General features: G+C 42.8%; 1 protein-coding gene across 2 annotated transcripts in view; it reads left to right on the forward strand.

Moving 5' to 3' along the window:
- The first annotated feature begins 725 nt into the window (after positions 1-725).
- Positions 726-25153, forward strand: part of map1ab (microtubule-associated protein 1Ab) — a 40811-nt gene continuing 16383 nt past the window's right edge. For both annotated transcript variants that reach the window (XM_061677845.1, XM_061677846.1), the window contains exons 1-4: positions 726-913; positions 3302-3403; positions 24730-24812; positions 24969-25106. The gene's annotated coding sequence lies outside the window, so the exon portion shown is untranslated. The remainder of the gene's footprint in view (positions 914-3301; positions 3404-24729; positions 24813-24968; positions 25107-25153) is intronic.

Below are 25153 nucleotides of genomic sequence, written 5' to 3' on the forward strand. Positions count from 1 at the left end.
AGCAAATCAAGTGTAATTGACAATTTCTTGTCGATTGAGAGGAGGCCACTCGGGACAGTCGAATCGAGTAACTCCTCGGTTGAAGCGGAAGAATCCCCTTTTTTTTTTTTTCTCTTCGGCGGCAGCTCAGATCCTCCACGACGGACGAGTTGGCGTTGACGTAGCTGCGCGAATCGCAAGTGGCTCTCTACGAGTTACCGAAACTACCATCTGCCTCTGAAAAAGGACAAGACTTTTGTCTCGTAATAGCTGCTTTTAAAAGTCTACGCAAGGGGCGCCACCATGTTTTTCGTCTTCGGAAATCACGCAATCTCTCGCGTTGTCACCGCATGGTCACCCCCCTCCTCCGCTCACGCGCCCCTCCGCTCCCTTCTCTCACTCCCAAACCTCTCTCCCGCTCCCCTTTATTCTCTCTTTCTCCCCCTTCACTCACTCCCTCATTTTCCCTCTCTCCCTCTCCTTCATTATATCTCTCTCCCCTCTCTCCCCCCCTCACTCACTCCCTCATTCCCTCCCTCCCTTTCCCCTCCCCCCTCACTTCATTCTTCCTCCCTCTCCCTCATCGCTTACTCAGCATCCTCTCACTCCCTCACTCCACCACCTCCACCGTGTTCGCCATCACCCGCCTGCACGAGGCCGGTTGTCATGGCGATGACGGAGTCATCCCCGAGGCGTGTTGCCATGGAGATGCCGGTGCGGGCTGCTCTCCCGGCGGTGGAGGAGGACGAGGGGGGATCGTGCGTGCGGCTGCCCGCCTTTGAGGAGCTCCTACGGTACCGCACTGGAGGAGGAGGTGGCGGGAGACGCCGACGCGGGCCACCCTTCAACCGGGCAGGCCACTACGTTCTGGTCGTGATCGGCGACATTGGCACCGAGCGGCAGCTGGACGCCGCCCGCGCGCACATCGAGGCCGGTGAGTGGGCAAGTCTCCTGTCCCGCGTGAAAAGTGTTCAACTGATGCAAATGTTTGCGTGTCATCACGAACCTACTGTAAATATTGGCGCAGCATTGCACCATTAGTCCCATGCAGTCTGAAATGACCCATTTACCTCCTTTAGAGTCCTCACTATAGTAAAAAGAACAAACTTAACTGAAGAATGATGATGAGAATCTATTGTGAACAACATGGTTGTGTTTGATCGAGTCACACACTTCATTATAAAACATTGAAAAATAGACGTGAGGACTTACCTCCGGTCTATTTGACTTGCTGATGTCATTTCTGCTGAGTCATGTAGCTCACTTTTTTTCCCTCTTCCTCGAGATGGCTTAAAAAGGTTTTGGTAAAGGTTTGCGTTTATGTTGAGAAACAAAATAATAAACATAATTTTTCTACTATTCAAAATATGTCTGTGATAAAACAATGTTTTAACAATTACAAGGAACATGGAGCAATGCAATCACCCCCCCCCGCCCCTAAAAGCTGATTTCAACTTCATCTCTTTCTATTTGATATGTCAGTTGGGGGAGGGACAAGAGTAAATAACCAACCGATTTAGAAGGTGCAAGAGGTCGTTGGTATTTTTAAATAAAGGAATCATCACTCTTATTGCCTATTTTGTGTATGGATTCTTTGAAATATCGTGGAGGGGAGCAGAAAATATCCTCAGTTCTGGAACAACTCCAAAACCAATTTAAAGTGGTGCCCAAAATTTGAGATATCAGTGCACTTCGGAACACCACCTCTTGATGGCGCCAGCAAACTTCATTACATCCAGCCACTATCTATTGACATTGGTTTCCTTGCAGTTGGAAGGACAGCATCAGTTGGCTGGCACTAATGCGCCATTAAGCTGCTCTGCCAACTGTCAACAGACACCACAGAAGAAAAAGAACAAGTTAGGGCAAATCGCCAGTCAAATGCTGAGAACCTTCATGAGAATGCTCAGCAAAAATCATCAGCCACACTTTTCGTCGTCAGTGTGACGCCACGGCAACTGCGTCCGTTTTCATCGGTGTGGCTCGCCCGCTCGTCACGTGTTCACTGCGGGGGGGTCGTCACAGTGTCGGCCCGCGAGCGGCCGCTATCGCTGCGGCACTGTTGGCCCGTGCCGAGCCAAGGCCGACTCGTCACTGAATAGACCTTTTCGCCGTGACGGCACACGTACTTCCACGTGGCAAAAAGCTCAAGCGTTCTCGTACTCAACAAACCCTTTGATGTCATTTGACCAAGATTGAGAAAACAGGCCAAATGTATTGAAATGATTATATAGGTCTCTATAGGATGGTTTTAGCGTGGACTGTCCTTTTTTCCTGGTTTTAAGGCCAGTAATTATGTACAGAGGGGGTGTCAAACTCATTTTGTTCAGTGTGATCAATTAAGCAGGCCCAGTATATTCGTGGATCAATAAGCTCTCTTCTATTCCAAATGTATCCCATTGTTTTACAGGTAATAATTACAAGTACATTCTGAAAATATTCACATTTTTGGTTTAATATCTTGTTGCAAATCATGTGTGCAATCTGAAATTTCTCAACAAAATGAGCGCAATTTCAACATTATGAATCAGTTTCTCCTTTTACATGTGCAACTTACAGATAAAAGTTGATCTATACAGAGTAATGTATGTGTCTTTTATAAAACAACGTTAAAATTTAAATGTATGTACATTTCCACATCCATCTGGAAAAACGTACTTTTGAGAAAGAGGATGCAGTAAATGAACACGAGTTGCAAGAACCAAACACGACAGGGTTCCACTAAACTCGCCTCTTTGGAATGACATTTTGCAATATTCCGTGTCTTACGCTATTTTTACAGTAGGCATTCATTTTCACAGAAATAAAATGTCGGTGTGACCTCCAGAGGACAAAATTAGAAAGAACGTTTCCTTTTATTGAAATGTTGCTGTTAATGTGTTTTACACTTTGCAAAAATCAAACCCACGGGCCGGATTGGAAGCCCCGACCGACCTCAGAGCCGTGAGGTGCGCACTTGGCCACCTTCCCGCCTCGTTTGTTATTATTATTATTATAATTCCAAAAGGTGTTCATTTTCTCCCCGGTCACGTGATCGGCCTATTGGAGAACGAGAGCCAGGAGTGAGTCAGCATTTGTAGGAACAGACTGCGCTCCGCTGTGAGGGAACATTTTAAGGTCAAAACACAAAAGGCTCCAGTGTGTTTTATCTCGCTGGACTGAAACACAATCTCACTTCCTGCTCTTACCGAGCGAATCGAATTTGTAATATTGTTTTTTTTTTTTTTTTGAAGATGAGACGCTAGAAAAGACTTTTACTCGGTGTTCATTATATGATGGATGCGGCAGGGATGAAACCTTCTTCCTTTCCTTCCTGTCGCAGGAATCCGATCTTGGGACGTGGACCTCAACCGCTGCGACCTCCAGCAGCAGCTGCGGCTGTTCATAACGCGCCACTCCGCCCATTTCTCCTTGGATGTCAAAGGTCAGTGCAGAGTGGTGGCACGTTTTTGGTTTTCAAGGGGATCTTTGCGCAAGATGAGACCTGACAAAAAACAAGTTCCGAATTTCCCAGTTAACTTTCGGGGAACACCTGGACTGGTTGCCAGTCGGCTGTCGGGTCGAAACATTAGAAACATCTCACTGTGTAATGCAGTGCACATAATGGAAACATGGAAATGTAATGTTTTTGTTTTTCTTTATTCAAAAGAATATTAGGCAGTGGAGGATATTAAAGAAGATTTTCTCTCTTCAATAAAATGTGTCGTAGCAATACAGACGTAACGATGGTAGATTTGGAGGGTGAGAAGAAACACCGCTGAACACCTTTCGCTTGAAACGTACGGCGCGGGAATAAGGATGGCGGCTGCCTCTATTGATTACCAACATGCACAAGGACGATCAATCGCATTTCAAAGGAGGGAGGTGGTCAGAAATAGATGAGAGAAGAAGCAAACATTTCCACTGGGGGGGGGGGGGGGGGGGGAAGCGCGCAGTCAGTCCACGAGCTGCCTGCATCGGGCCGACTGTATTTGGCGCCGGAAGGGGGGGTTCGTTAGTTTGCTTTAAACTTCTTCAGAGGACTTATCGATTGAAGTTGCTCTCGCTCGTTCACTCAGGAAAACACTTTCAACTTCACTGGGGATGACCTTTGGGCAAGACAAACGTTTTTCGGTTTGCCAATGCGTCTAAATTACAGTCAGACTCATTGAACATTCATCATGGCCGACATCAATACTGTATTTCATTTCTTGTATTTCTTATTCATGTTATAGTGGGTAAACTATGACTATGTAATCCCATACATGATGGTTATGTTTTTTAATCCAAAATAAATGTAAATTAATACAAATATTGTTAAACTTAAACAACATGCTTTCTCACTCTATGAATTAATCTTTTTTTACTTAAAAAGTGAACACAAAATTAAGTTTCTGTTCTATAAATGTATTCATTTTATATTTTTTGTTAGAAATTGTCATTTTGTTTCCTTTATGTGTATACATAAAGTAACTCCCTATTTTTTAATAATGTTCAATATATATATATATATATATATATATATATATATATATATATATATATATATATATATATATATATATATATATATATATATATATATAAAAATGTATATATAAAAGAAGTTCAAGTTACCAAGAAGGGTTCCTGTCCTTATGAATTGATCTTTTATTATTTAAGGAAAAAAATACAATTAAATAAAACATTAAGTTTACATTCACAAATGTGGTTTATTTCCCAGATATATTTTTTTCTTTACGTTAAAGACATCTAAATGAATCAGTTATTTTTTTTTTATTGTAGTCTAATTTATCAAACATGTTTTATGTATATAACTGTTTTCTTTCGAGAGAAATGTTTATTTAAAAAAATGTTTTACGTTTACATGACCAAATTTGGTTTGTCGAACCACAAATTTAAATTTTCCATTTTTTTTTCCATTTGAAAAGAAATTTAAATGCAAACTGAAGTTATGACATATGCTTAAAAAAAAAAAAAAAGAAGAAGTTTAAGTTGCCACATACTGCATAATGGCTAATTTGACTTCTCTGTTGTAGCACTAAGCTTCCAAAAGTTCACAGAGCAGTCAATCCACCAAAACGTGTTGTCTTTAAAAAATGATAAATTCTGCGTGTGTTTAAAAGTCTTTAAATTAACAAGCGCTATTGTGTTCTCTCTAATTCTTCGCTCTAATTCTTCCTTATCGGGACATAAAGAGAAAAAGGTGCTTCCACACGTCATTAAGTTTCATCATTGTGTGCTTAAAGGAGTATTTTTACGGCTAAAATCGGAACAATCGGAGGTTTTAGCCTCTTACCTCAGGTCGCATATCTTTCGTTTTCCTAATGCCGGTTTAGCACCATTCCTTTCAGCCTCGGGACTTTGCCCTTTGACCTTTGAGATTTAATCGTTCTCGTGGGGTTGGACTGTAGAAGCCGATTGATGCTTAATGCGGATGAAAAGAATGACGTTTCTCTGAGCAAAATGACATTGGGTTGTCAATCGTGTCTTCTATGAGTCGACCCCACAAAATAATCTCGAGCACACAACACATGCCTGAAAAACATGAACAGGAAGTCAGCCATTTTGGTCAGAAGCTGACAATTTTGGGTCATTAGTGGTTCATTGGCCCCCTCTAGTGGTAAGTGAAGAATCACTGAATTAAATGTTCAAACCGTGTGTACTACGTTTTTATATTATTATTATTATTATTTAAATCCACTACAGTCCATTTGTTAAGTACAATTCAGTTGTACTTTTAACTTTTAAGTACGATACATTTGGATTGAATCTTTTATGACTGTTTTTTTCCCCCCGAAAACATTTATGTCGATACAATTTTTAACTTATGTGGAATACAATTGAATGAATTCATTATTTAAGTATATTTGGGGTTTTACTCTCATGTTTAAACACAGTGTTAATGTTCAAGCTGCGCGAAATGTGACAGTGACATACTGAATTTTAATTGTAATACTTTAATTTTAGGATTAAAGCGTTTTCCTCGAGTTTGATGAAGGCAAAAGTTTGTGAACTGAAGATGGACGTCTTTAAATTGCGAGAAATGTGAATTTTTGTCATTGCGTTTGGGTGGCGGAGGTTTGATGACTCATTCTGCTGATTCTGTTTACATAATGACGATGGAATAACGATGCCCCACACAGGCAATTCTTGGACAGCGTGTAGCATAGTCCACGTTTTTGAAAGGTCAGAACAAAACTGTCTAATAAGGTTCCTGTTGTTAATGTCCCCCCACACTCCTTTTTATTCCCACCGTCAATCTCCCACTACCGCTAAAATCCGTCTTCCGGCGTGCCGTCAGTCATTTTGTGTCAACATTGGATGTTGTGACTGAAAATAGGTAAAAGGGTTGTTAGTAGTGGTTAGGCTAGGTTTAGCAACGCCTAAAAACAATACGCTAAATGGCCGACGTGCATCCATGTAGTCCCAGAATGACTCCGGCGCTTGGTCAGATTTCGGATTCACCATCCTCGATTTACTAACTAAAGTAACAATAAAAAAATAAATGTATATATATCCAAGCTGTGGCAAAAGTTCATGCTCATGCTCCGACCCACACTGTTTTTTTTACAACCAGTTGCGACCACTCTACAACCTTCTCCCCCCCCCGCGATGGCATTTTTATTGAACAGCTGAAAAGTGATGAGGCTTGAGATGAGGCACTTGCTACTAACAGCGGCCGCAGCGATATTCGATGATACAGTTGGGAAGCTCTTTTTCCCTGATGTCGGGCTAGCGCTTCCCGGCTCAACAACGGAGCCTTTTACCGATATCCCCTGCGCTTTCCCGTCATAAACGTCTGCGCAATGGTTATTTAAAAAGGAAGTCAAAATTACGATTCGCATGACACGAGGGTTATTGCTTTAGTAGTCCCAGCTGGCCGTGGAGAAGCTTCATTAAGAACTCGCTTGTTACGGAACACGATGTAATCAATATGCAGGTTGACACATAAAATGCAGTTGTCATTTGTGTGTGTGTGTGTGTGTGTGTGTGTGTGTCTGTCTGTCTGTCTGGAGGTTGAATATTGACAGATGGACTCCGATTCATTGGTCTCGGCTGTTAGACTGACAAATAATTGTTATGCAATAAATATTGAAGCCTTCTTTATTGCAGCCCTTAATGACAGCCAAACACATTCATTCTCCCTTGTTTCATTGTTATTTCTTCTCTTATTTCAGTATTTTAATATTAAAAGAGGGGTAACCCCCCCCCCCCCCCCAAATAATCAATTGTATGCAGAATGGTATAGGTAGGTTTGTAGGTAGTTACCAGTAGTAGTTATGAGGTGAGATACTGGAGGTCATTGTCATTGAAGTAGTGGCGATACGTGGCTGATCAGGCAGTAAAGGAAGACTCACCGGTTCAATTTTTTGCTGCGCAACACTTCCTGTCCTGACCTCCAGCGCCAAGTGACACAACTGGTGAGCTTGTTTGGTTCACCTCGGCGAAGCGGCGTGTGTGCGTTCGTGCGTTTCAGTCTGAGAAGAAAGAAAAGAAAGCCCAGCAAGGTTTCACCACTCGCTCCCTTGGGATTTACGAAGGCATTCAATCGGACAGAGGTTTCCAGGAGATTCACTGCCCGTGTGACCGCTTTGACCTTGTGAACGTACTGCGGTCGCTCTTGTGTGTTTCCTCCTCTGTCATGCGACACGCTGACATGACGGTATATGCGGAACACTTACAAGCAGTGTCAGCCGCCGGTACGCCTTCACGGGAGCTGTCATAAATTCCCATTGTGGACCTTTGCGGAAGAGCCTTTTACGCTGTTCATTCCACCTCTGTGCACATTGCCTCGTCTCGTGCTGTCTAGTAAAACACTTAAATGGCCAGAGGCAACGAAGTCGGGTTAAGAGTTTACATTTGCAACGACTGCTTGCCAGTGCACTTGTCTACTGCACCGTTTAATGGGCATTACCAATATTCGTGTTGTTGTCTCACAGAATCGATTAAACGCAACGAAAGCTAGCTTGTGCGTGTATAATGCAGAGGTTGCTAGGTAGATACCGTTGAAACCAGAAGTTTACATACGCTACAGTATATAAAAAGACACTTATTTTATTTCTTACTGTGTGACATGAAATCAGACTAAACTTTTCCTGTTTTATGTCAATTACGATGACCATAGTTATTTCTGTTCGCTAAATGCCAAAATAATGACAATGATTTTTTTTTTTAAAGACATTTTGTATTACTTTCTTGAAATAACAGATGTTTACATACATTTCAGTAGTATATAGTGCTATTACTTTTAAACTGTATGACTTGGGTCAAACGTTTTGAATATCCTTCCACAGTTGGCAGATATGTTGGCCCATTCCTCCTGACAGGAGCGGTGTTACTAAGCCAAGTTTGTAGGCCGCCTTGCTCGCACATGCCTTTTCAGGTTGGGGTTTATCTCGCAAAGACAGGCATCTGAACCTGGCTCCATTTTGCAACAGCACACTTGAAATCCCCCACACGCATGTGGAAAAATGCGTTATGGTCCGACTTTTTTGGCCATCATTCCAAAAGGCATGTTTGACACAAATTCAGCACTGCTCATCAGCAAAAGAAAATCATTCCTACGGTGAAGCATGATGGTGGCAGCGTCACGCGTTGGGGCCGTTTTTCTTCAGATGGAATCGGAGGTGGAGGGAATGCGGTTTTAAACTGCACTCTGTGTTAGCACAAAGCCTTCAGGCTTCTGTTAAACAAAAAGAAATGTCAGGAAAGGTCTACTAGAACATCAGAACTTTATTTGAGGTACCTTAAATGGCAGCAGTTGTGCGCGGACTACCATTTAACATGCGTTCACAAAACCTGCTTGGGTGTAGACTTTAAAAAAAAATGTTTTTTTTAGTTTTTTTAAATATCCGCTGTAGGTGATAGAGACATGCATTTATGCAAAAGTAAAAATAAATAAACAAATTTGCCAAGAAGCTCCAATTACGAGCAAGTGTTCCAAGTGTAACCCCTGATTGATTAGCTAATGGCTCAAGAGGTGTGTCTCAGCACTTTTGTGCATGTTTGTAGAAGGAACAACCCATAGCGTCCGCTCTGTGTCAATATTTTCTCTTTTATAGCTGTGCCCGAGGCCTGTGGGTGTTGTAGTTTCGTAATCCACCCGCTGTACAAACAGATTTCGCTCTCGCTGAATTAAAATGGATTCATCGTATTCACAACGCAAAGAAAACATCCAGCTGACAGTTGAGTCAAACGAGGTGCAGAAGATCAATTTGCTTTTCTCCGTCCACATCCAGCTGTTGTTTTGTTGCGCTCATTGTTGAATATAATTGCATCTTTAATTCGTGTCTCAGGAGGGGATGGACTATGTTTCTAATATGCCTCCAAAGTATTGTGTCAATTTTCAGGTGGGCAGGGGCTTCCTTCCGGAGTGCTTCATTGCGTCACGTATTATTGAAGCTACTGTTTAATTATGCAAAGCGTTGAGACTGATCCCAAATTACGCGATCGCCTGCATCATAAGAGAGCTCATATTATAGGTCACTTTATTTAGCAACATAATGTAGATTTTTTTCCCCAACATTTACTGAGTCAAGGCACATGTTTTACATTTGGGGAGGGGGTGGGGGTGGATGAAAATCTCATGGCATACCACCAAGCAAAAAGGTTACAAAACTGAATACAAAGGTTAATTGCCATCTAATGGGAAAACATTTCATTGTTCTGCCTGTCACTATACATCACTGGCATAGATAGATGAACAAAGATACATTTGTTGTAAATGAATAATGAACGGCCCAATTAGGGGACATTTTACACTATCCCGCAGCACAAAAATCAACGACATATATAATATAGCTAATAATGCACATGGGAGTTAATTTTAACGGACGTTTCCGTCTTCCCTTGACCCGAAAAGATTGACAGGCTTTGCTTTTGCAAATGTCAGCAAACTACTGATGTTTTGCCCCCTCTTGCGGGCACGTGGTGCAACTGGCGGCAAAACTGTGAATTCCATATTCAAAAAGTACGCATGTATTTTGGGGGAAAAAGAACATATCACATTTTAACCTTATCTGTTGTACTATTTATTTATAGTTATTATTAATAAACCCAACTTTATTGCTTTGTGCTCACTTTTAAAATAACAGATGCCTCTTGCAAGCACCTTTGAACTTATTTTACTATATTATTATTATTATTATTTACATTATTATTTATTTTATTTGGTTTTGCCTGACTTTATTGCTTTGTACTCAACTTTAATTTAAAAAAATATTTTAACACCTTTTAACCGCCTTTTGTTTTACTATATTATATATTTTTAAACCCAACTTTATTGCTATGTATTAACATTTTTTAAACCTATACATTTTAAAAATGATTATTATTACTAGTTTGTCTATTCTAACCCAACTGTATTGAGACTCTAAATTGCCCGTAGGTGTGACTGTGAGTGCAAATGGTTGTTTGTTTGTATGTGCCCTGCGATTGGCTGGCAACCAGTTCAGGGTGTACCCCGCCTCCTGCCCGATGATAGCTGGGATAGGCTCCAGCACGCCCGCGACCCTAGTGAGGAGAAGGGGCTCAGAAAATGGATGGATGTATTGCTTTGTACTCACAAGTTGTTGTTGTTTTTTTTTACGTCATTTATTCTACTATGATGATGATTAGGAGTTGAGTTTATTTTAACACAACTCAATTGCTTCGTACCCACCTTGAAATAAAATATTTTTGAAGACAATCAGCTTTTAACTTTATTGTACTTTATCTATCTATCTATCTATCTATCTATCTATCTATCTATCTATCTATCTATCTATCTATCTATCTATCTATCTATCTATCTATCTATCTATCTATCTATCTATCTATCTATCTATCTATCTATCTATCTATCTATCTGTATTGCTTCTGTCCCTTTGGTGACGTCACCAACATTGACCGCACGACGGGCTGTGAGATTGCTGGTGCGATGTCACGCGCGCTCACACGCGCGCGCACAGCGGCGTGTGAGTTAATGCTGAGCCATGCGCGCCCCCTACCCCGCCATCCCCATCGCGCTGCACCGTGCACACGCACGGCTGTCTGCGGACGGCCGTTGCCGCATCCCGACGCGCACGGCACCGCACCGCCGCCACGCTGCATCTGCCAAGTCTCCTCCTCCTCCTCCACCTCCTCCTTCTCCTCCTCCTCCGTCTGCACACGCGCACGCGCACGCGCATGCACGATCGCCGCTCCTCTCCTCGTTCTAGTCGCGCAACTCTCCGGCCAAGTGTCTCGTCTACCGCAAAGGTACGTCTTGTTGTTATTTCTGTGCTCACCATTTGCGTGTGTGCTGCTGCCTGCTTTGATGTTGCTGCTGTTTTTGTTTGTTTTTGTTTTTCGTTTTTTTCATTTTTGTCATCAATCAGTTTTGTTATCAATCCTATTTTCCGAACCCTTTTTTTTGTATCCACCTTATATAGTGTGGAGGAAAACAACGAGGGCAGGATCAAGTCAGTTAAATGTGGCTTGACGTTAAGAGGAGGCACTCGTCCAAGGCTTGATCCAAAGTAACGGGATTAATGCAGCCAGTTGGTTGACTCGTCCCACCTTGCTTAAGGTTACAAGCCCCCCCCCCCCCCCCTCCCACCACACACACACACCATGCCCCTGCTCTTGACCCCCCCCCCCCCCCCTTCTGCAATGAAGCAGAGATGGCGCAGGTTCAGCAACATGAACCCAATGACCCCAGCAGGCAGGCAGGCAACAACCATCTTAAAGCGCTGGCAAGCTGGTGGCAGGGTTGTCGTCATGGTGACAAGTTGGCATGCTGCTGGTGCTGCTGCTGCTGGCTGTACGATGGGATGGCATCAGTGGGTGACCACGCAGGTTGTGGCTGGAGTGGCTCCTCTTCTTTTTTCTGATGATTCATTCATGCCCGTGTTCATGACACCTTACTGCAGTGAAGCCACCTTGTGTGTGTGTGTGTGTGTGTGGATATGTGCTACCTATATGTGCATATAGAAAGAAAAGGGATATCAGTTTGTTGTTCACGAATCGTTCTTATTCATTTTGTGCTACAATATGGGCAATAGTTATTCAGCAAAACGTGTGTGTGTGTGTGTCGGGTTGTTTTTATATATTATATAATTATATATAATCGAGGTTAACCTACGGTGATGGCCAGGTGCCTGTGTGGGTTTTTCTCCAGGCATTCCGGTTTCCTCCCACATCCCAAAAACACGCATGGGACGTTGATTGAAAACTCTAAATTGGACGTAGGTGTCAATGTGAGTGTGAATGGTTGTTATTTGACTATATGTGCCCTGCGATTGGCTGGCGACCAGTTCAGGGTGTACCCCGCCTCTCGCCCAAAGTCAGGTGGGATAGGTTGCTTCACATCCACGACCCCAGGAAGGATAAACGGTACATAGAATGGATGGATGGAATGGCCATGTGTCCAAATACTTTCATTCACATTGTGTGCAGTATGGTATAGTATAATATAGCGTACAACAATCATGTGATTTTTCACAGCGTAACACAAATGGCGGGTCCAAATAGCAAACAGAATCAATTTTAATTGGAGTTCCTCAGGGAAATGTTTTAGAGCTGATCATTTTCTGTCAAGGTTGCACCCTGCTTGTCCTTGTAGCAAGAAACAATAATAGCAGCAATGCCACTGACCTCTGACCACACAAATGAACAAGAAGTCCCACATACACGCAGACTCTGCATTTTTTTTTCATTTTTATAGGTGGAGTGACCTTATGGCTGAATGGTTTCGTCCACAAAATCTATAGTATAAAGCATAGCATTCATCACATACAGGATTTGTCAGCCATCTTAAGTAACTATCAGTCACACTTTTGACCGGAGTTCCTCAGGGAAGTATTTTAGGTACCATCATGTTCTTCAAGTTTCACAAAAATTCCCACAGAGATACTCAAAACATATTGCAGAATGTCTTCCCAGAAGAGTAGCGGCTGTTTACATTAGTTCCATCCACTTCCTGTGGGTAGATTAGCCCTGCGTCCTAATACTTGTTCACAGCATTGGCGACTGGCTATGGAGACGCTGAGGCGTGCTGGCTAGAAGATTAGCTGCTGGCTCATCGTACACCGGGATCACATGACAGAGCAGACGGCTCATTTAGATGAGGTCCATTGATTGAGATCATCTTCACGGAAACACACAAACACACACACACATTCTCCATCCCATCTAATATGTCTAAGTAGCTTAAGCACTGATCGTTATGAAACACCCACACACCCTCATGACTCTTCCAGGACCAACTCATTAACATACTTCATTAAGCCGTCTTATTAAAGTGTTAGCCGTCTTTTGTGTTCGTGGCTAAATGTCCGTATGGACACTTTGGAGGACTTGCCAACTAATGACAAAACCCTTTTTCATATTCACGAACATCTGAAGTCCAGCGCAATTTGTTTCAGGATGCTAGTCACCAAATACTTTAAATAATTTAAATAAAAAGTAATTTGTTCCAAGTATAAAAAGAAGTTCATATTAAATGTAATGACAATAAAACAGTGTCTTAGCATGTGTATGTATGCATGTACGTGAACATTCACATTCTTAACATTCGTACCACAAAAGCAAACCGAAAGCATAAAACAACAAAACACTCGTAACTTGAATAAACTTTTTAAACATTCTCAATTGAAAATGTGTAGAAAATAAATAAATCAGCTAACCTATCATCCATCCATCCATACTCAACACCGCTTATCCTGGTTAGGGTCGCAGGGCGCTGGAGCCTATCCCAGCTGACTTTGGGCGAAAGGCTGACTACACCCCGAACTGGTCGCCAGCCAGTCGCAGGGCACATTTAGACACGGACAACCATTGTGTAAAAATACCCTAATTCTTAACTTTAATGAATTTGGCAAACATTTTTAATTGTACAAGTATAAAGATAAGCATAAGAATACAACAACAAAAAATAAATACCTTGAATGAATCTGCAAAAGTTCTTAACTGTCATACAAATGTAAAATGAGCCAACCTTAAAAACAACAATAAAAAATAGATACATTAAAAATATAAATATAATAAAGAAACAAAGATCCTTTGATGCTTGCTCAAATGCGTTCTGATGAGCCATGCTGAATGAGATTCAAGTTTTCGTGGTATATTTTTTTGAATTGTACAACAACACAACCCAATGCGCGCCCACGCACACACACACACAGACACACGCACACACACACGAGCAGTTGTTATCTGTGCACTGCAGAGCACAGCAAGTTTTAGCGAGTAGCAAAGTTGCCTTTTTTAGATGGCAGCCTTCATCAGCCGCACGCTTTTCTCCAGGATGCGGTGGAGGAAGGGTGGGCACCACTGAGCCGCTACCTGCACGCTTTAGATAAGACTTAATGCTGAAATTTAATTCAGGAACACTCTTTTTTTTTTTTTTTTTTTTTTTTTTTTTAGTGCCACTTTAACATTGTGATAACAGAAAAGTGGCATCCTATACACACACACACACACACACACATACACACACACACACACAAGCCTCCCTGGAGTTTTATGTTCAGTCTTATATATGACACTTAGGTACAGTTGTGGTTGCTCTATAAATAAATTTAAGTTGAGAGATGTTAATGTATGTTTTTATAAAGCAATACTGTAGAGTGCTATTTTTCCTCTTAAAAACACGTAACAAAAATTTCTGTTGGTGTCGTATGGGGGGCTGGAACGGATTGATGGCATTTCCATTCATTTCAATTGGGAAAGATGATTCGAGTGTTTTGATCGACGACCGTGGGCACAGAACCTGTTTTAAAAGGAAGCTCCATATGTTCGCAACTCCTGTTTCCATGCCGATGTTGTATTTAAGGACATGAACGCTGATGTCTGCGTAGATGTTTTGCAACTTCTCGTAGCTGACCTCAGTGTTGGACTTCTTTAGGCAGTAAACCATCTGAGACTGCGAGGTGGGAATATTAACTAACTGGAGATCGGCTAGCTGGAATAGATTCGGTTCCAGCTCAAGGGTTTCACCGTTTCTCCCAAAATGAGGAGCTAGCACGCCGGCAGTCTCTGGAGTGGATGACAACAATGGCGAAAATGGTGGCGATGTGTGAGAGTGCAGCAGACGTCGGCAATCTGTTTGTTTGATATCAAAAGCGGCAGTAAGTTTTTTTTTTTTTTTTTTTTTTTTCTTCCCCCCCCCCCTCCTCCTCTGCAGCCCTCCTTTCCATAAATGACATGAGCCTCCCTCGTTTTCTGCAGGATTTTCTCACTTGGGCCGCAGAAGCTGCTCAGCCACATTCTCCGTGCAACGCATAACATTTTGGATTTTTTTCCCGCTGGTGAAAACATCATCATGACCAAGCAAAAAAATGGAGAGATGAAATAAGCTCTAATGTGCTGGGCCGGTACGTGGACACGAAGAGTAGTCGCCTGCCCGTCTGTCCGGCCCATGTTGCAGCTGAGTGTGGCGCTGGCTGACGTCTCTGTTGGTGCAGAGCAGCAGCGGTGGACATCGATCGCTCCTTGACAAGCTCCTCCCACAGGAGGCCCCGCTTCCATCTCCGCTTTCTACTCCAATCCGCTGACTCGGCCACGCGCCCGACACACCCGAACCGGACCGTGACTGCACGGTGAAGATTCCGTTCCCGACTAGGCACGCATTGGGCCTGATTTGCTAAAGGTGTGCACGATCAAAAAAAGAAAAAGGTGCAAACTTGATTGGACACACAAAAGAGATACGGGAGCAGATTACCCAGGATCGCGTCGGCCGAATGGGCAGAATTGCCCCGCGGTTGATGTCGTGCGATCTAGGAGTACCAGATGCAAATAGATTCATCTAAACATGTCAACATTTTTGAAATGCCAGAAACAGAAATGATCGCGACACGTCATCCATTGGGCGATGTTATTTTGGAACTTCTGAATGATCCATGAAGGAGTCGTGCCAGCACCATCACCTGTAATAAAACTCTTTTCAATTCTGCATTTCCTTGTGTCTACATGGGTCACTTCAGCGTGCTGTGGCAACTGGCGCAGGTTTTTCAGTTTACTTAGTTAGTTAGTGGCAAGTGTTTTTTGGCCCACAGCTATTTAGCTAATTTGTTCATGTGTTTGTTAGTGGCCTGTTTGTTGGTGGTTAGCTTCTTAGCTTGTGGTCATTGGTTTGTTGATCCTTGATTGGCGGGGTTAGTTAGTTAGTGAGTTACTCAGCAGTGAGTTTAGTAATTAATTATTTAGTCAGTTTGTTAGTGGCTTAGTTTGATCACTATTTAGTGGGCGGTGGGAGGTTGGTTTTTAGTTTTTTAGTGATTCGTCCAAGATTAGTTGTTTAGTTCGTTCGTTAGTTAGGTGGTTAACTTCTTCGTTAGTCGCTAGTGTTTTTTGTCCTTAGTTATTTTGTGGTTTGTTTGTCTGTGAGTGGTCAGTAGTTGGTTGGTTGTTGGTTAGTTTGTCTGTTGGCTGTCATTGGGTGGCGTATGTGTCCAGGAGGATGACATTTAACCGGACATCCAGGTGCAGATTTCCATCTTTGTCGCTACGGCCGGCTTGCATCGAGGCCAAGTGCGGCGGTGACCCGCCAGATCCAGCAGATGGCGCTGTGATATTGTGCATTACCACGACCATCTGGAATAGGATGATGATGATGAAATAAGATTTAATTTGGGTTCATTTTTGCCATTCTGTCAGTAAGTAATATATTGATTCTCGGGTAAAAGTTATCATCCAACCCCCGCAGGTAGAGTGACATCAATGTGTCGTGCCGCTGCTCCTGTGCCTTCGCAATTCGAGATGATCTTCTCCAAATCAAAGGATTAAGGTAATCCGGCCCAATTGTTGTCCTGTCTTCGCTTTCTTGTCTTGATTGACTATTGTCCTTCGTCTTTGCGGGTGGGGCGTCCAAACTATTTTCTCGTCTTTAGCAGTTTGTTTTGAGCAGTAGCACTGGTTTCTATAAAAGCGAGGAGCTAGTGTTTAGAGTACAGTAGTATATCTGAGGTGCGATTATTGAATTGGAGCTTGTTAAATTGGAAGCGGCACGGTCCTCTCAACCGACTGGGGGCCGGTCAGGTTTGATGGACTTTTTGCCAGTCAATCCTCGGGCTCACATGTAGAAACGGACCAGTCCAGGGTGTGCAAAGTGTGCCCGAAGTCCTCTGCGATAGGCTCAAACTCACTTGTGATCCTGATGAAGAAGTGGAATAGAAAATGGATGAATAGATGGGCAATTTTCACCCCATTTTGCTGTCCTAATTTAAATCTCTGTACTTCCAATGAGGCCTACATTGGGCATGGGATTGGATGGGCTACTTGTTTTTATTTCGCAGTTATTACCAAGCCGCCGGCCTCTTTGAAAAGAAACTGGGAGTAATTCCCAGAGGGCCTCTCACCTCAGAGAGTGGCCTACTAACAGTTCTGCAGACAATTTAACAGCCTGCCACATCTGAATGGATTGTTTTTTTGTTTTTTTTTTAAACCCCCACGCAAGATCCCATTTTCTCCAGTTCGTCCTCAAGTCGTCCCCCAAGACGGCGCAACGTGACATTCTTGCGCTGTGTTTTTCCAACCTCGACAGATGGAATGGCGCATCGCGGCGTGCGGGAAGGTCACGCTGATGGCGGTTTTCACATAAACGCCTAGCTTCCATCACTGTGATGGATGAGAGGCCGCAAAGTGTTGCTGCTGACGTCCACATTAGGAAAAAGTGTCTGCCTGACTCCCCTAGTGACAGGGAGGAAAGTCTTTATTTATAAACATTTACAATATAAGAAGACACCACATATACAGTACGTTTACATTCATTCATTGAAGGGAGTGGAATTATGGTATGTCCGCCTCCATTACCCATAGGTGGCCCTAGAGTACAAGCATCCCCAGTGGTGGGAAGTATCGAAGTGCTGTGGTGCCTTGAGATGCATATATCTCAAATCATCATCTTCATTCAAATGAATGGAAATCCCGTTAATCCGTTCCTGTCTCTCCCCAAAAACAACACATTTTGCAATGTTTTTTTTTTTAATGACATAAATATCATGATGTGATATTATACTTTATTAAAGCATACAGTAATTACATAATTCAATAGAATTACAAATAATTCAACCATTTTTGTCACAGTTTTTCATTCAATTCAATGTACATTGTGCTGCTCATTCTGGTGTGTGCACCTTGCTCTCCTGAAGGCAGTAAAAAGGCAAATTGATACTTAGTTTCCTGCCTGGATGCAGGAGCCAATCATATTGCAGCTGGCTGTGTCCTGCCTGAAATTCATAGTAGTGCGAAGCAGTGGGGTGTGTCTTGCTGGTAGTGTGTAGTCATTCTTCGCAGAGGATAAAGGATACAATATATGACTATGAGTACTGTTATATTGTCTGTATACATGTGTTGCTGCAGCGTTTGCGTTAATAAAATATCTGTTGCTTAAAGGGTTATAACACAGCCACATAGATGCTAATCATTGCCTATGTTAGCATTAGCCTGCAGAGGCTAAGCTTCAGTATGTAGTTTTAGTTTGACAGTAAACTTAAAGTGAGAGTGGCAATAAACAGCTTGGAACCTCTTTTGTTTGTTGACCAGGTGAGGCCACTGAGTTGTGGACTCTGAGGAACTCGAAGCTTTCTACCCTCTCCACCTCCTATCCATGTAGGGGACGGTGTTCACAGCACTCCTGGATTTTCTGAAGTCCACGATCATCTTTTTCGTCTTGGCTGCATTTAGGCCCAGGTTGTTAATCTCATACCGTCACCGGAGATGTCGGATTGACTCATTGTTCTTCCTGGTCAGTCCTACAAGAATGGTGTCAGAAAATGCGACGATGGGTCTTGCTAGGGTGAATGGGAGAGCGGTAATGTGTGAAGAGGGACTGAGGACATATCCCTGAGGTGTTCCTGTGTTCAGGGTGTGGTAGCATTTTTTTCCCCCCATCCTTACATTTGGGGTCTGTTTCTGAGAAGGTCCAGTATCCAGGTGCACTGTGAGATGTCGATGCCCAGACATGTCAATGTCTTTATGTCTCAAAAGCGTTCTCTGTTAATTGACTGTCTGTTGTCGTACTAGAGCGCCTCCAACTACTGTTTTTTTGGACATACTTGGCAAATAAAGATGATTCGGATTCTGAGGTTCCTCAGCTTTGGAACTAAAAAGTATTCCCATACCGGGAGTTGAACGAACTAACTAACCCTAACCTGCCTGGTTGAAAACCAGGAATCCTAACCACTAGACCATATGGGAAGTGATGATGTTGAGCTTTTATCCCATACATTTCAAAACACCTGTAGTTACTATTCAAATGCAGATGAAGACAATGTAAAAAAAGACCTACGTAAAGCGATTTAAAGAAAAAATAACAACATGAAGAGCAGCGAATCGGAGGAACATGAACTTGGGAGCATTAACGACAATAATGGAACACATTCGGAAACCAAATTGATGTCGTCAGCTCCAGGCAAATCCTTTTTCTTTTGCCAGCCTAAAAACAGCTTCTGGTATTTAAAAATTCTCCATCTAAACTGAAAATAACAAATAAGTTGTATTTCTTTTCTAGATAATTTAGCTTTTTTTTTTTTTTTTTGGATAAAAAAACCCCCCCTCTGTTTATAAGGTAAGCAAAGCTATGGGAACATGTTTTGGTTGCATAAAAGCCTGCGCCACCGCTAGCTCGCTTTTGGTTCTTTACGTCGTGTTGTCATCCACGGAGGTTGAAAAAAGTAACAAGCCCATTTTGACAAGGTAATGTGTAGAAAGTACAGATATGCAGGAATTATATATGTTCAAATGTAGTGAGAAAAAGCAAAATGGCAGGAAATGAAATACTGAAGTAAAGTACAGATACATGAAAAATATTCTCCAGTCCAGTGACTAAGTAGTTGTACTTTGATACACACAATGTGGAGTCAGACTCCGTTTGCCGTTCCAGATACTGCCTGGCGACCAAAGGCATTGTGGGTATTTTTCGCTGCTTGGAGGCGGCGTGGGGAAATGTTTGCGCTGGCCTGAAAGAGACGCTCACACACACACACACACACACACAAAACACATTGTGTAGAGGATGTTTTGGCAGCCTGTTGTGTGTGTGCTATCAGCTCCTCCTTCGGGACTTTCAGAGTGATGTCATAGTTGCCGCTCGGCCAACATCCTGCTGCTGGCCGGAGCGACAATAGCGGCCTTCTCTCTCTCAGGGTGGTCGGCCCCCTCTGGTAGCCCCTCTGTTGGACCGCATTTGTTTCTTTTGGCTCGTTTCTTTTCCACTCTGGCAGTCAAACAACCAAAGTGGAACCACCAAACTGTCATACAAAGTGTCAAAATAAGTACAGTGAACCTCCGTTTATCTCACCTGCAATATAGAGTGAGACCATATAATAATCATTTTTTCAAATACTTGTACCCCTCCCACAATCTTTAAACACTTTTAAAAATATTAAAACACACTTAAATGTATTAGGAGTACACACTTTTTAACGTATTTCTTAGGGCCTGGTCTCGTTCTCCCAGTGTCAAGATATGGGGGCTGTCATATAATATCACTATGTGCCAAATTGCTGCCTGTTGTGAAGTTTGCTGCCCCCACATCTAAGTGCTCTTAACACCTACGTTTCCCCTCTGGGGAATTCCAATAAGGAATATCTTTTTCTCATATCCTTCTGCTGTAGCAGCACAAACAACGGCGTTGAAGTCTCGTGAGACTGATGTTTTGCTTGTACAGTGGAACCTCGGGTTTACGAATTTAATATGTTCCGTGACCCTGTTCTCAAACTGAAACGTTTAAAAATCGAGATTATGTTTCCCATTGAAATGACTGGAAATGCAATTAATCCGTTCCAGCCGCAGAACGATGTCATAGTTGCCCTATTTTGATCGTTGTGTGGTTAAAAATAGATACAGTAGTGTGTAATATTGAAATAGTTGAAAATACATCACGATGCTGAAATAACAGTGGCTTCGCGAGCAAATCACTGAGCAGTATCTTGACCTTTTAGGCCACAGTAATGTTTACATTCACTGTGGTTATTGCTAGCTCTAAATGGCTGCCACTGCCCACGATGCTGTGCAGCTTTTGCATTGCATTGTGGGATGTGGTGAACATTTCAGGCAAAACACAAAGATACCTGCAGCACAGAGCCCATGATGTTTCTGTGGCGCAAGAAAAAACACAAAGTTCTGTGCCTTCCGTGGCCATGTCAAGACTGTTCCTAAATTTGTGTGCAACCCAGGTTAGTTTTTCTGATATTAAACCGAATTGTTTGTTAACCGCTTCGTTTGTAAGTCGATGTTCCACATTTAATGGTTTTTTTTTTTTTTTTTTTCACTTCAACACTCAGCTTTTTGTTTGTTCCAAAAGGCTTTTAATAGCTCAGCGGCTCAATCGTTCAACGCTGCTAAATCACTGAAGCAGCGTTAGCATCTGGAGCTAAGAGTTTAGCTTCCTTTTAACACTGTGTTCCAGCTCCATCCATCCATCCATTTTCTGAGCCGCTTCTCCTCACTAGGGTCGCGGGCGTGCTGGAGCCTATCCCAGCTGTCATCGGGCAGGAGGCGGGGTACACCCTGAATTGGTTGCCAGCCAATCGCAGGGCACCTACAAACAAACAACATTCGCACCTACGTGCAATTTAGAGTACCCAATTAATGCATGTTTTTTGGGGATGTGGGAGCAAACCGGAGTGCCCGGAGAAAAGCCACGCAGGCACGGGGAGAACATGCAAACTCCACACAGGCGGGGCCGGGGATTGAACCCCGCTCCTCAGAACTGTGAGGCTTACTTTCTAACCAGTCGCCCACCGTGCCGCCGTGTTCCAGCTCATTATACAGTATACTTTGAAAAAGGCTATATTTCATGCTTTTGTTATTCTAACCTGACACAACATCATGACAGGCTATGAGTTGGGTTTATCGCGGATTTCTCGCAAGACTATTTGATGTCAAAATAAGGTCTACAAATAGTTACGTACTCCCAAAATAACATTTTAAAAACAAAAAAAATTCATAAAATCCATTTAAGGCCATTTATTTTGTATTAGCTCATAGTAGCGGCATGTGGGGGAGGAAAAGTGGGAGTGTTAAAACACCTGCTGGTACGACCCGCTTAGGCCGACAGCGACATCTGCTTTCAACACAACAGGGCGTTGGAAGTGAGTGTCAGGTTTTAAACTTCACACCCGTTTTTATGCATTGCGGACCTTGCAAGCAGGCAACGTCCCACCTCCAGTAAGTCTCTGCTAGTCCCTCAAAAAGCCGACATTTGACAACGAGACTTCACCCCCCCCCCCCCCCCCCCCCCAGTTCCCTCATCAAGAAGTAGTACATTCTATTCTTTATAATCTCACCCCCTCACAGCATTGCATATGTAGAACACTCTTATCTAGAGCAGTCTCCTTTAAACAGAGCGCTCTCATTTAGCGAGTTCATTTGGATATTTATATCAAGCAGGTCATCCATCCATCCATTTTCTGAGCCGCTTCTCCTCACTCGGGTCGCGGGCGTGCTGGAGCCTATCCCAGGTGTCATCGGGCAGGAGGCGGGGCACACCCTGAACTGGTTGCCAGCCAATCGCAGGGCACATACAAACAAACAACCATCCGCACACACCTACGGGCAATTTAGAGTCACCAATTCATGCATGTTTTTGGGATGTGGGAGGAAACCGGAGTGCCCGGAGAAAACCTACGCAGGCACGGGGAGAACATGCAAACTCCACACAGGCGGGGCCGGGGATTGGTCAGCAGGGGAAAAAAAAGAGCAGAAGCACTGACTTCTTTTACACCAACGATCTCACTTCCTGCTGGCCTTTTGGCTGGACCGAGTGGGAGTTCACCTCTCCAGAGATCCTAGCGTCAGTTTACCTCAACATCCACCAAGCAGTTCAGGTTGGTTCACTTTAGAATGATAACATTTTTTTTTGCATTTCAATAAAGTTGCAAAGGTGTCAAAATAAGTGATCTCACTTTTTTGGTATCCTGACATTCGGGTAGCAACCACAGTGGCAGCGTACCTAAAGGGCAGCGCAACATGCACTGCGGTATGCTTTTTTCGGAATAAGACAAAATATGTGGCAGTGGCCTACACGAGAACAATTAGTTCCAGACTCGTTTTGCCGAGTGCGGAAGCAGGTTCCGCATCTACCAGATTGGGAATTAAACAATCAGTGGTGGAATGCCAAATACATAATAATAAATGACATTTAAGCAGTGTGCAGACTATAGAGAGCAGTGTTGGTCATTAAAAAAAGATTATTAGCTCCATGAGCTGATGATCCTGGTCATTATTTTAGACCTCTCTAATTATAGAGTCCCATCTGTGCTGACACAGAGGGGATTTGGAACCTTTACACCACCGCGAGACCGAACGAGTTCCGGAATTGTGTTTCCTATTCCTCTTCGTTTGTAATGTACGTTTGTACTCATAGTATTGTGTTTGAAGTCCTTACTGAATATGTGGAGTAGATCGCGGATGACAAATTCAGATTTCAATACCCAGCAGACTCCAGTGGCCTATTTGCAACTTGTGTTCTAGCGCTGATGCACAAGTGAGTTGCTTGTCTCTATATAGTGATCGGCCTCAATAAGAGATAGAAAGCAGCACAATTAAAGGAGAGATAATAAGCAAAGGTGACTTTTTAATTGCTCATGTACAAATCGTCGGGTTTTTGAGTGCCTGCCCACCAATCAAGTGTGGAATTACACAACCATGGAAATCTTTTGTCAGAAAATGTGTCTTGAAGCAAGCTTGTCAGATGTTGGTAATTGGTGTTTTGTGTTTAAATAATACCCCCCTCACACTAAGTTTCTCCACCCATTATTTGGAAGCTACGATTTTTAAGCATCAGCTGAACCAGAATATCGAGACAGAAAAGCCACCCCGCTGACTAATTTGCAACCTGGATCACCAGCGTGGACTAGTGGTTAACAAGTTCTGCCGGCTTGGGTTGGAACTTCAGCTCGAGCCTTCCTTTGCGGAGTTTGCGTGTTAACCTCATCAGGGTTGCACAGTGTCCCAGAACTAAAAAGGTAATGCGATACCTCACCATCAAAGTCAATCCTACAACTTTTTAGTACCTGTTTTGTTGTACCTGTGTGCAGTTTGACAGATAATGAACAACTCTCCAAATAAGAGGCAAAACAGGCTTGCTTCAAGCTGTTTGTCACTTCCTGTTGAAGTTTACTGGAAAATTGACTCGTAAAACAAAGAGAATTAAAAACAATGAAAGTCCGCTACCCTACTGCAAAATGAAAGATGTTACGGTAATTGCAAACCAACGCTATACATGCTACAGTAACTTAGCAGCTGTGTGAATGATTTTATATTTGTTTAATAGCTGAACTGCTGTGTCAATCTTTTATTTTATGAAGAGGGAACTTATTACAATGTCACCTAATATCCTCCATTGCCTAATATTAATTTAAATGAATCGAAATACAAATTTGAATTTCCATGTTTTACCATCTCCATCTATGAATCCTTTTCTTTTACTATCGGTATTGAGGTACTTTATACAGATAGAGAATTGAAGTCAGCATTTTGGTATTGTAACTTCTATTCCGATGCTTACATGGGATATTTCTTGGCACTCCAGCTTCCTCCCACATTCCAAAAACATGCATGTTAAGTTCATTGATGACTGTAAATTGCCCCTAGATGTGAATGTGAATGTTGTTTATCTAAACGTGCCACCTCAGTTGGCTGGCTACCCCACCTCTCGTCCAACGCCGGCTGGGATATTCTCCAGGTCACGCATGACTCCAATGAGAACCAGCACGATAAAAAAAAAAAAAAAATGATGGATGGATTTCAAACAGATCTCTCCAACAGCCTCTACGTACTCACCTTTTTAATGTTTGTGTGCAGGACAAAGGACTCTACACCACAGAAGTGATGTCTTAGAGACGGTGGTGCTTGTCAACCCTTCAAATGACACTGTCATAGCAGAGGTAAACTCCATCCCAATCTGACCGGGGTATTTACTGTATGTCGATGTACAGAACATACATTTGAGTAAATTCCTCTGTCAATTTCTCTCAACCTTTTTCAGCCCTTCCAATGTAAATGCATATGTTTCACTGGTGGTGTGTCTTTACGTTTCCCAGATCCAAGCTCTCATCACAGACTCGGCGGGACACAAGCTTCTGGTCTTGAGTGGTCCCAGCTCTGATCACGGTGGCCTCCTTCTTCAAACGGGGGTTTTCACCTACGATACCTTTGCTAGTATATTTACTGAACCTGGGGTGAGTCCAATCCAGCTCTTCTCCTGTTCTACACGCGATGGCTAAAT

The sequence above is a fragment of the Phycodurus eques genome, chromosome 5, assembly GCF_024500275.1.
Source record: "Phycodurus eques isolate BA_2022a chromosome 5, UOR_Pequ_1.1, whole genome shotgun sequence".
Lineage (NCBI taxonomy): Eukaryota > Metazoa > Chordata > Actinopteri > Syngnathiformes > Syngnathidae > Phycodurus > Phycodurus eques.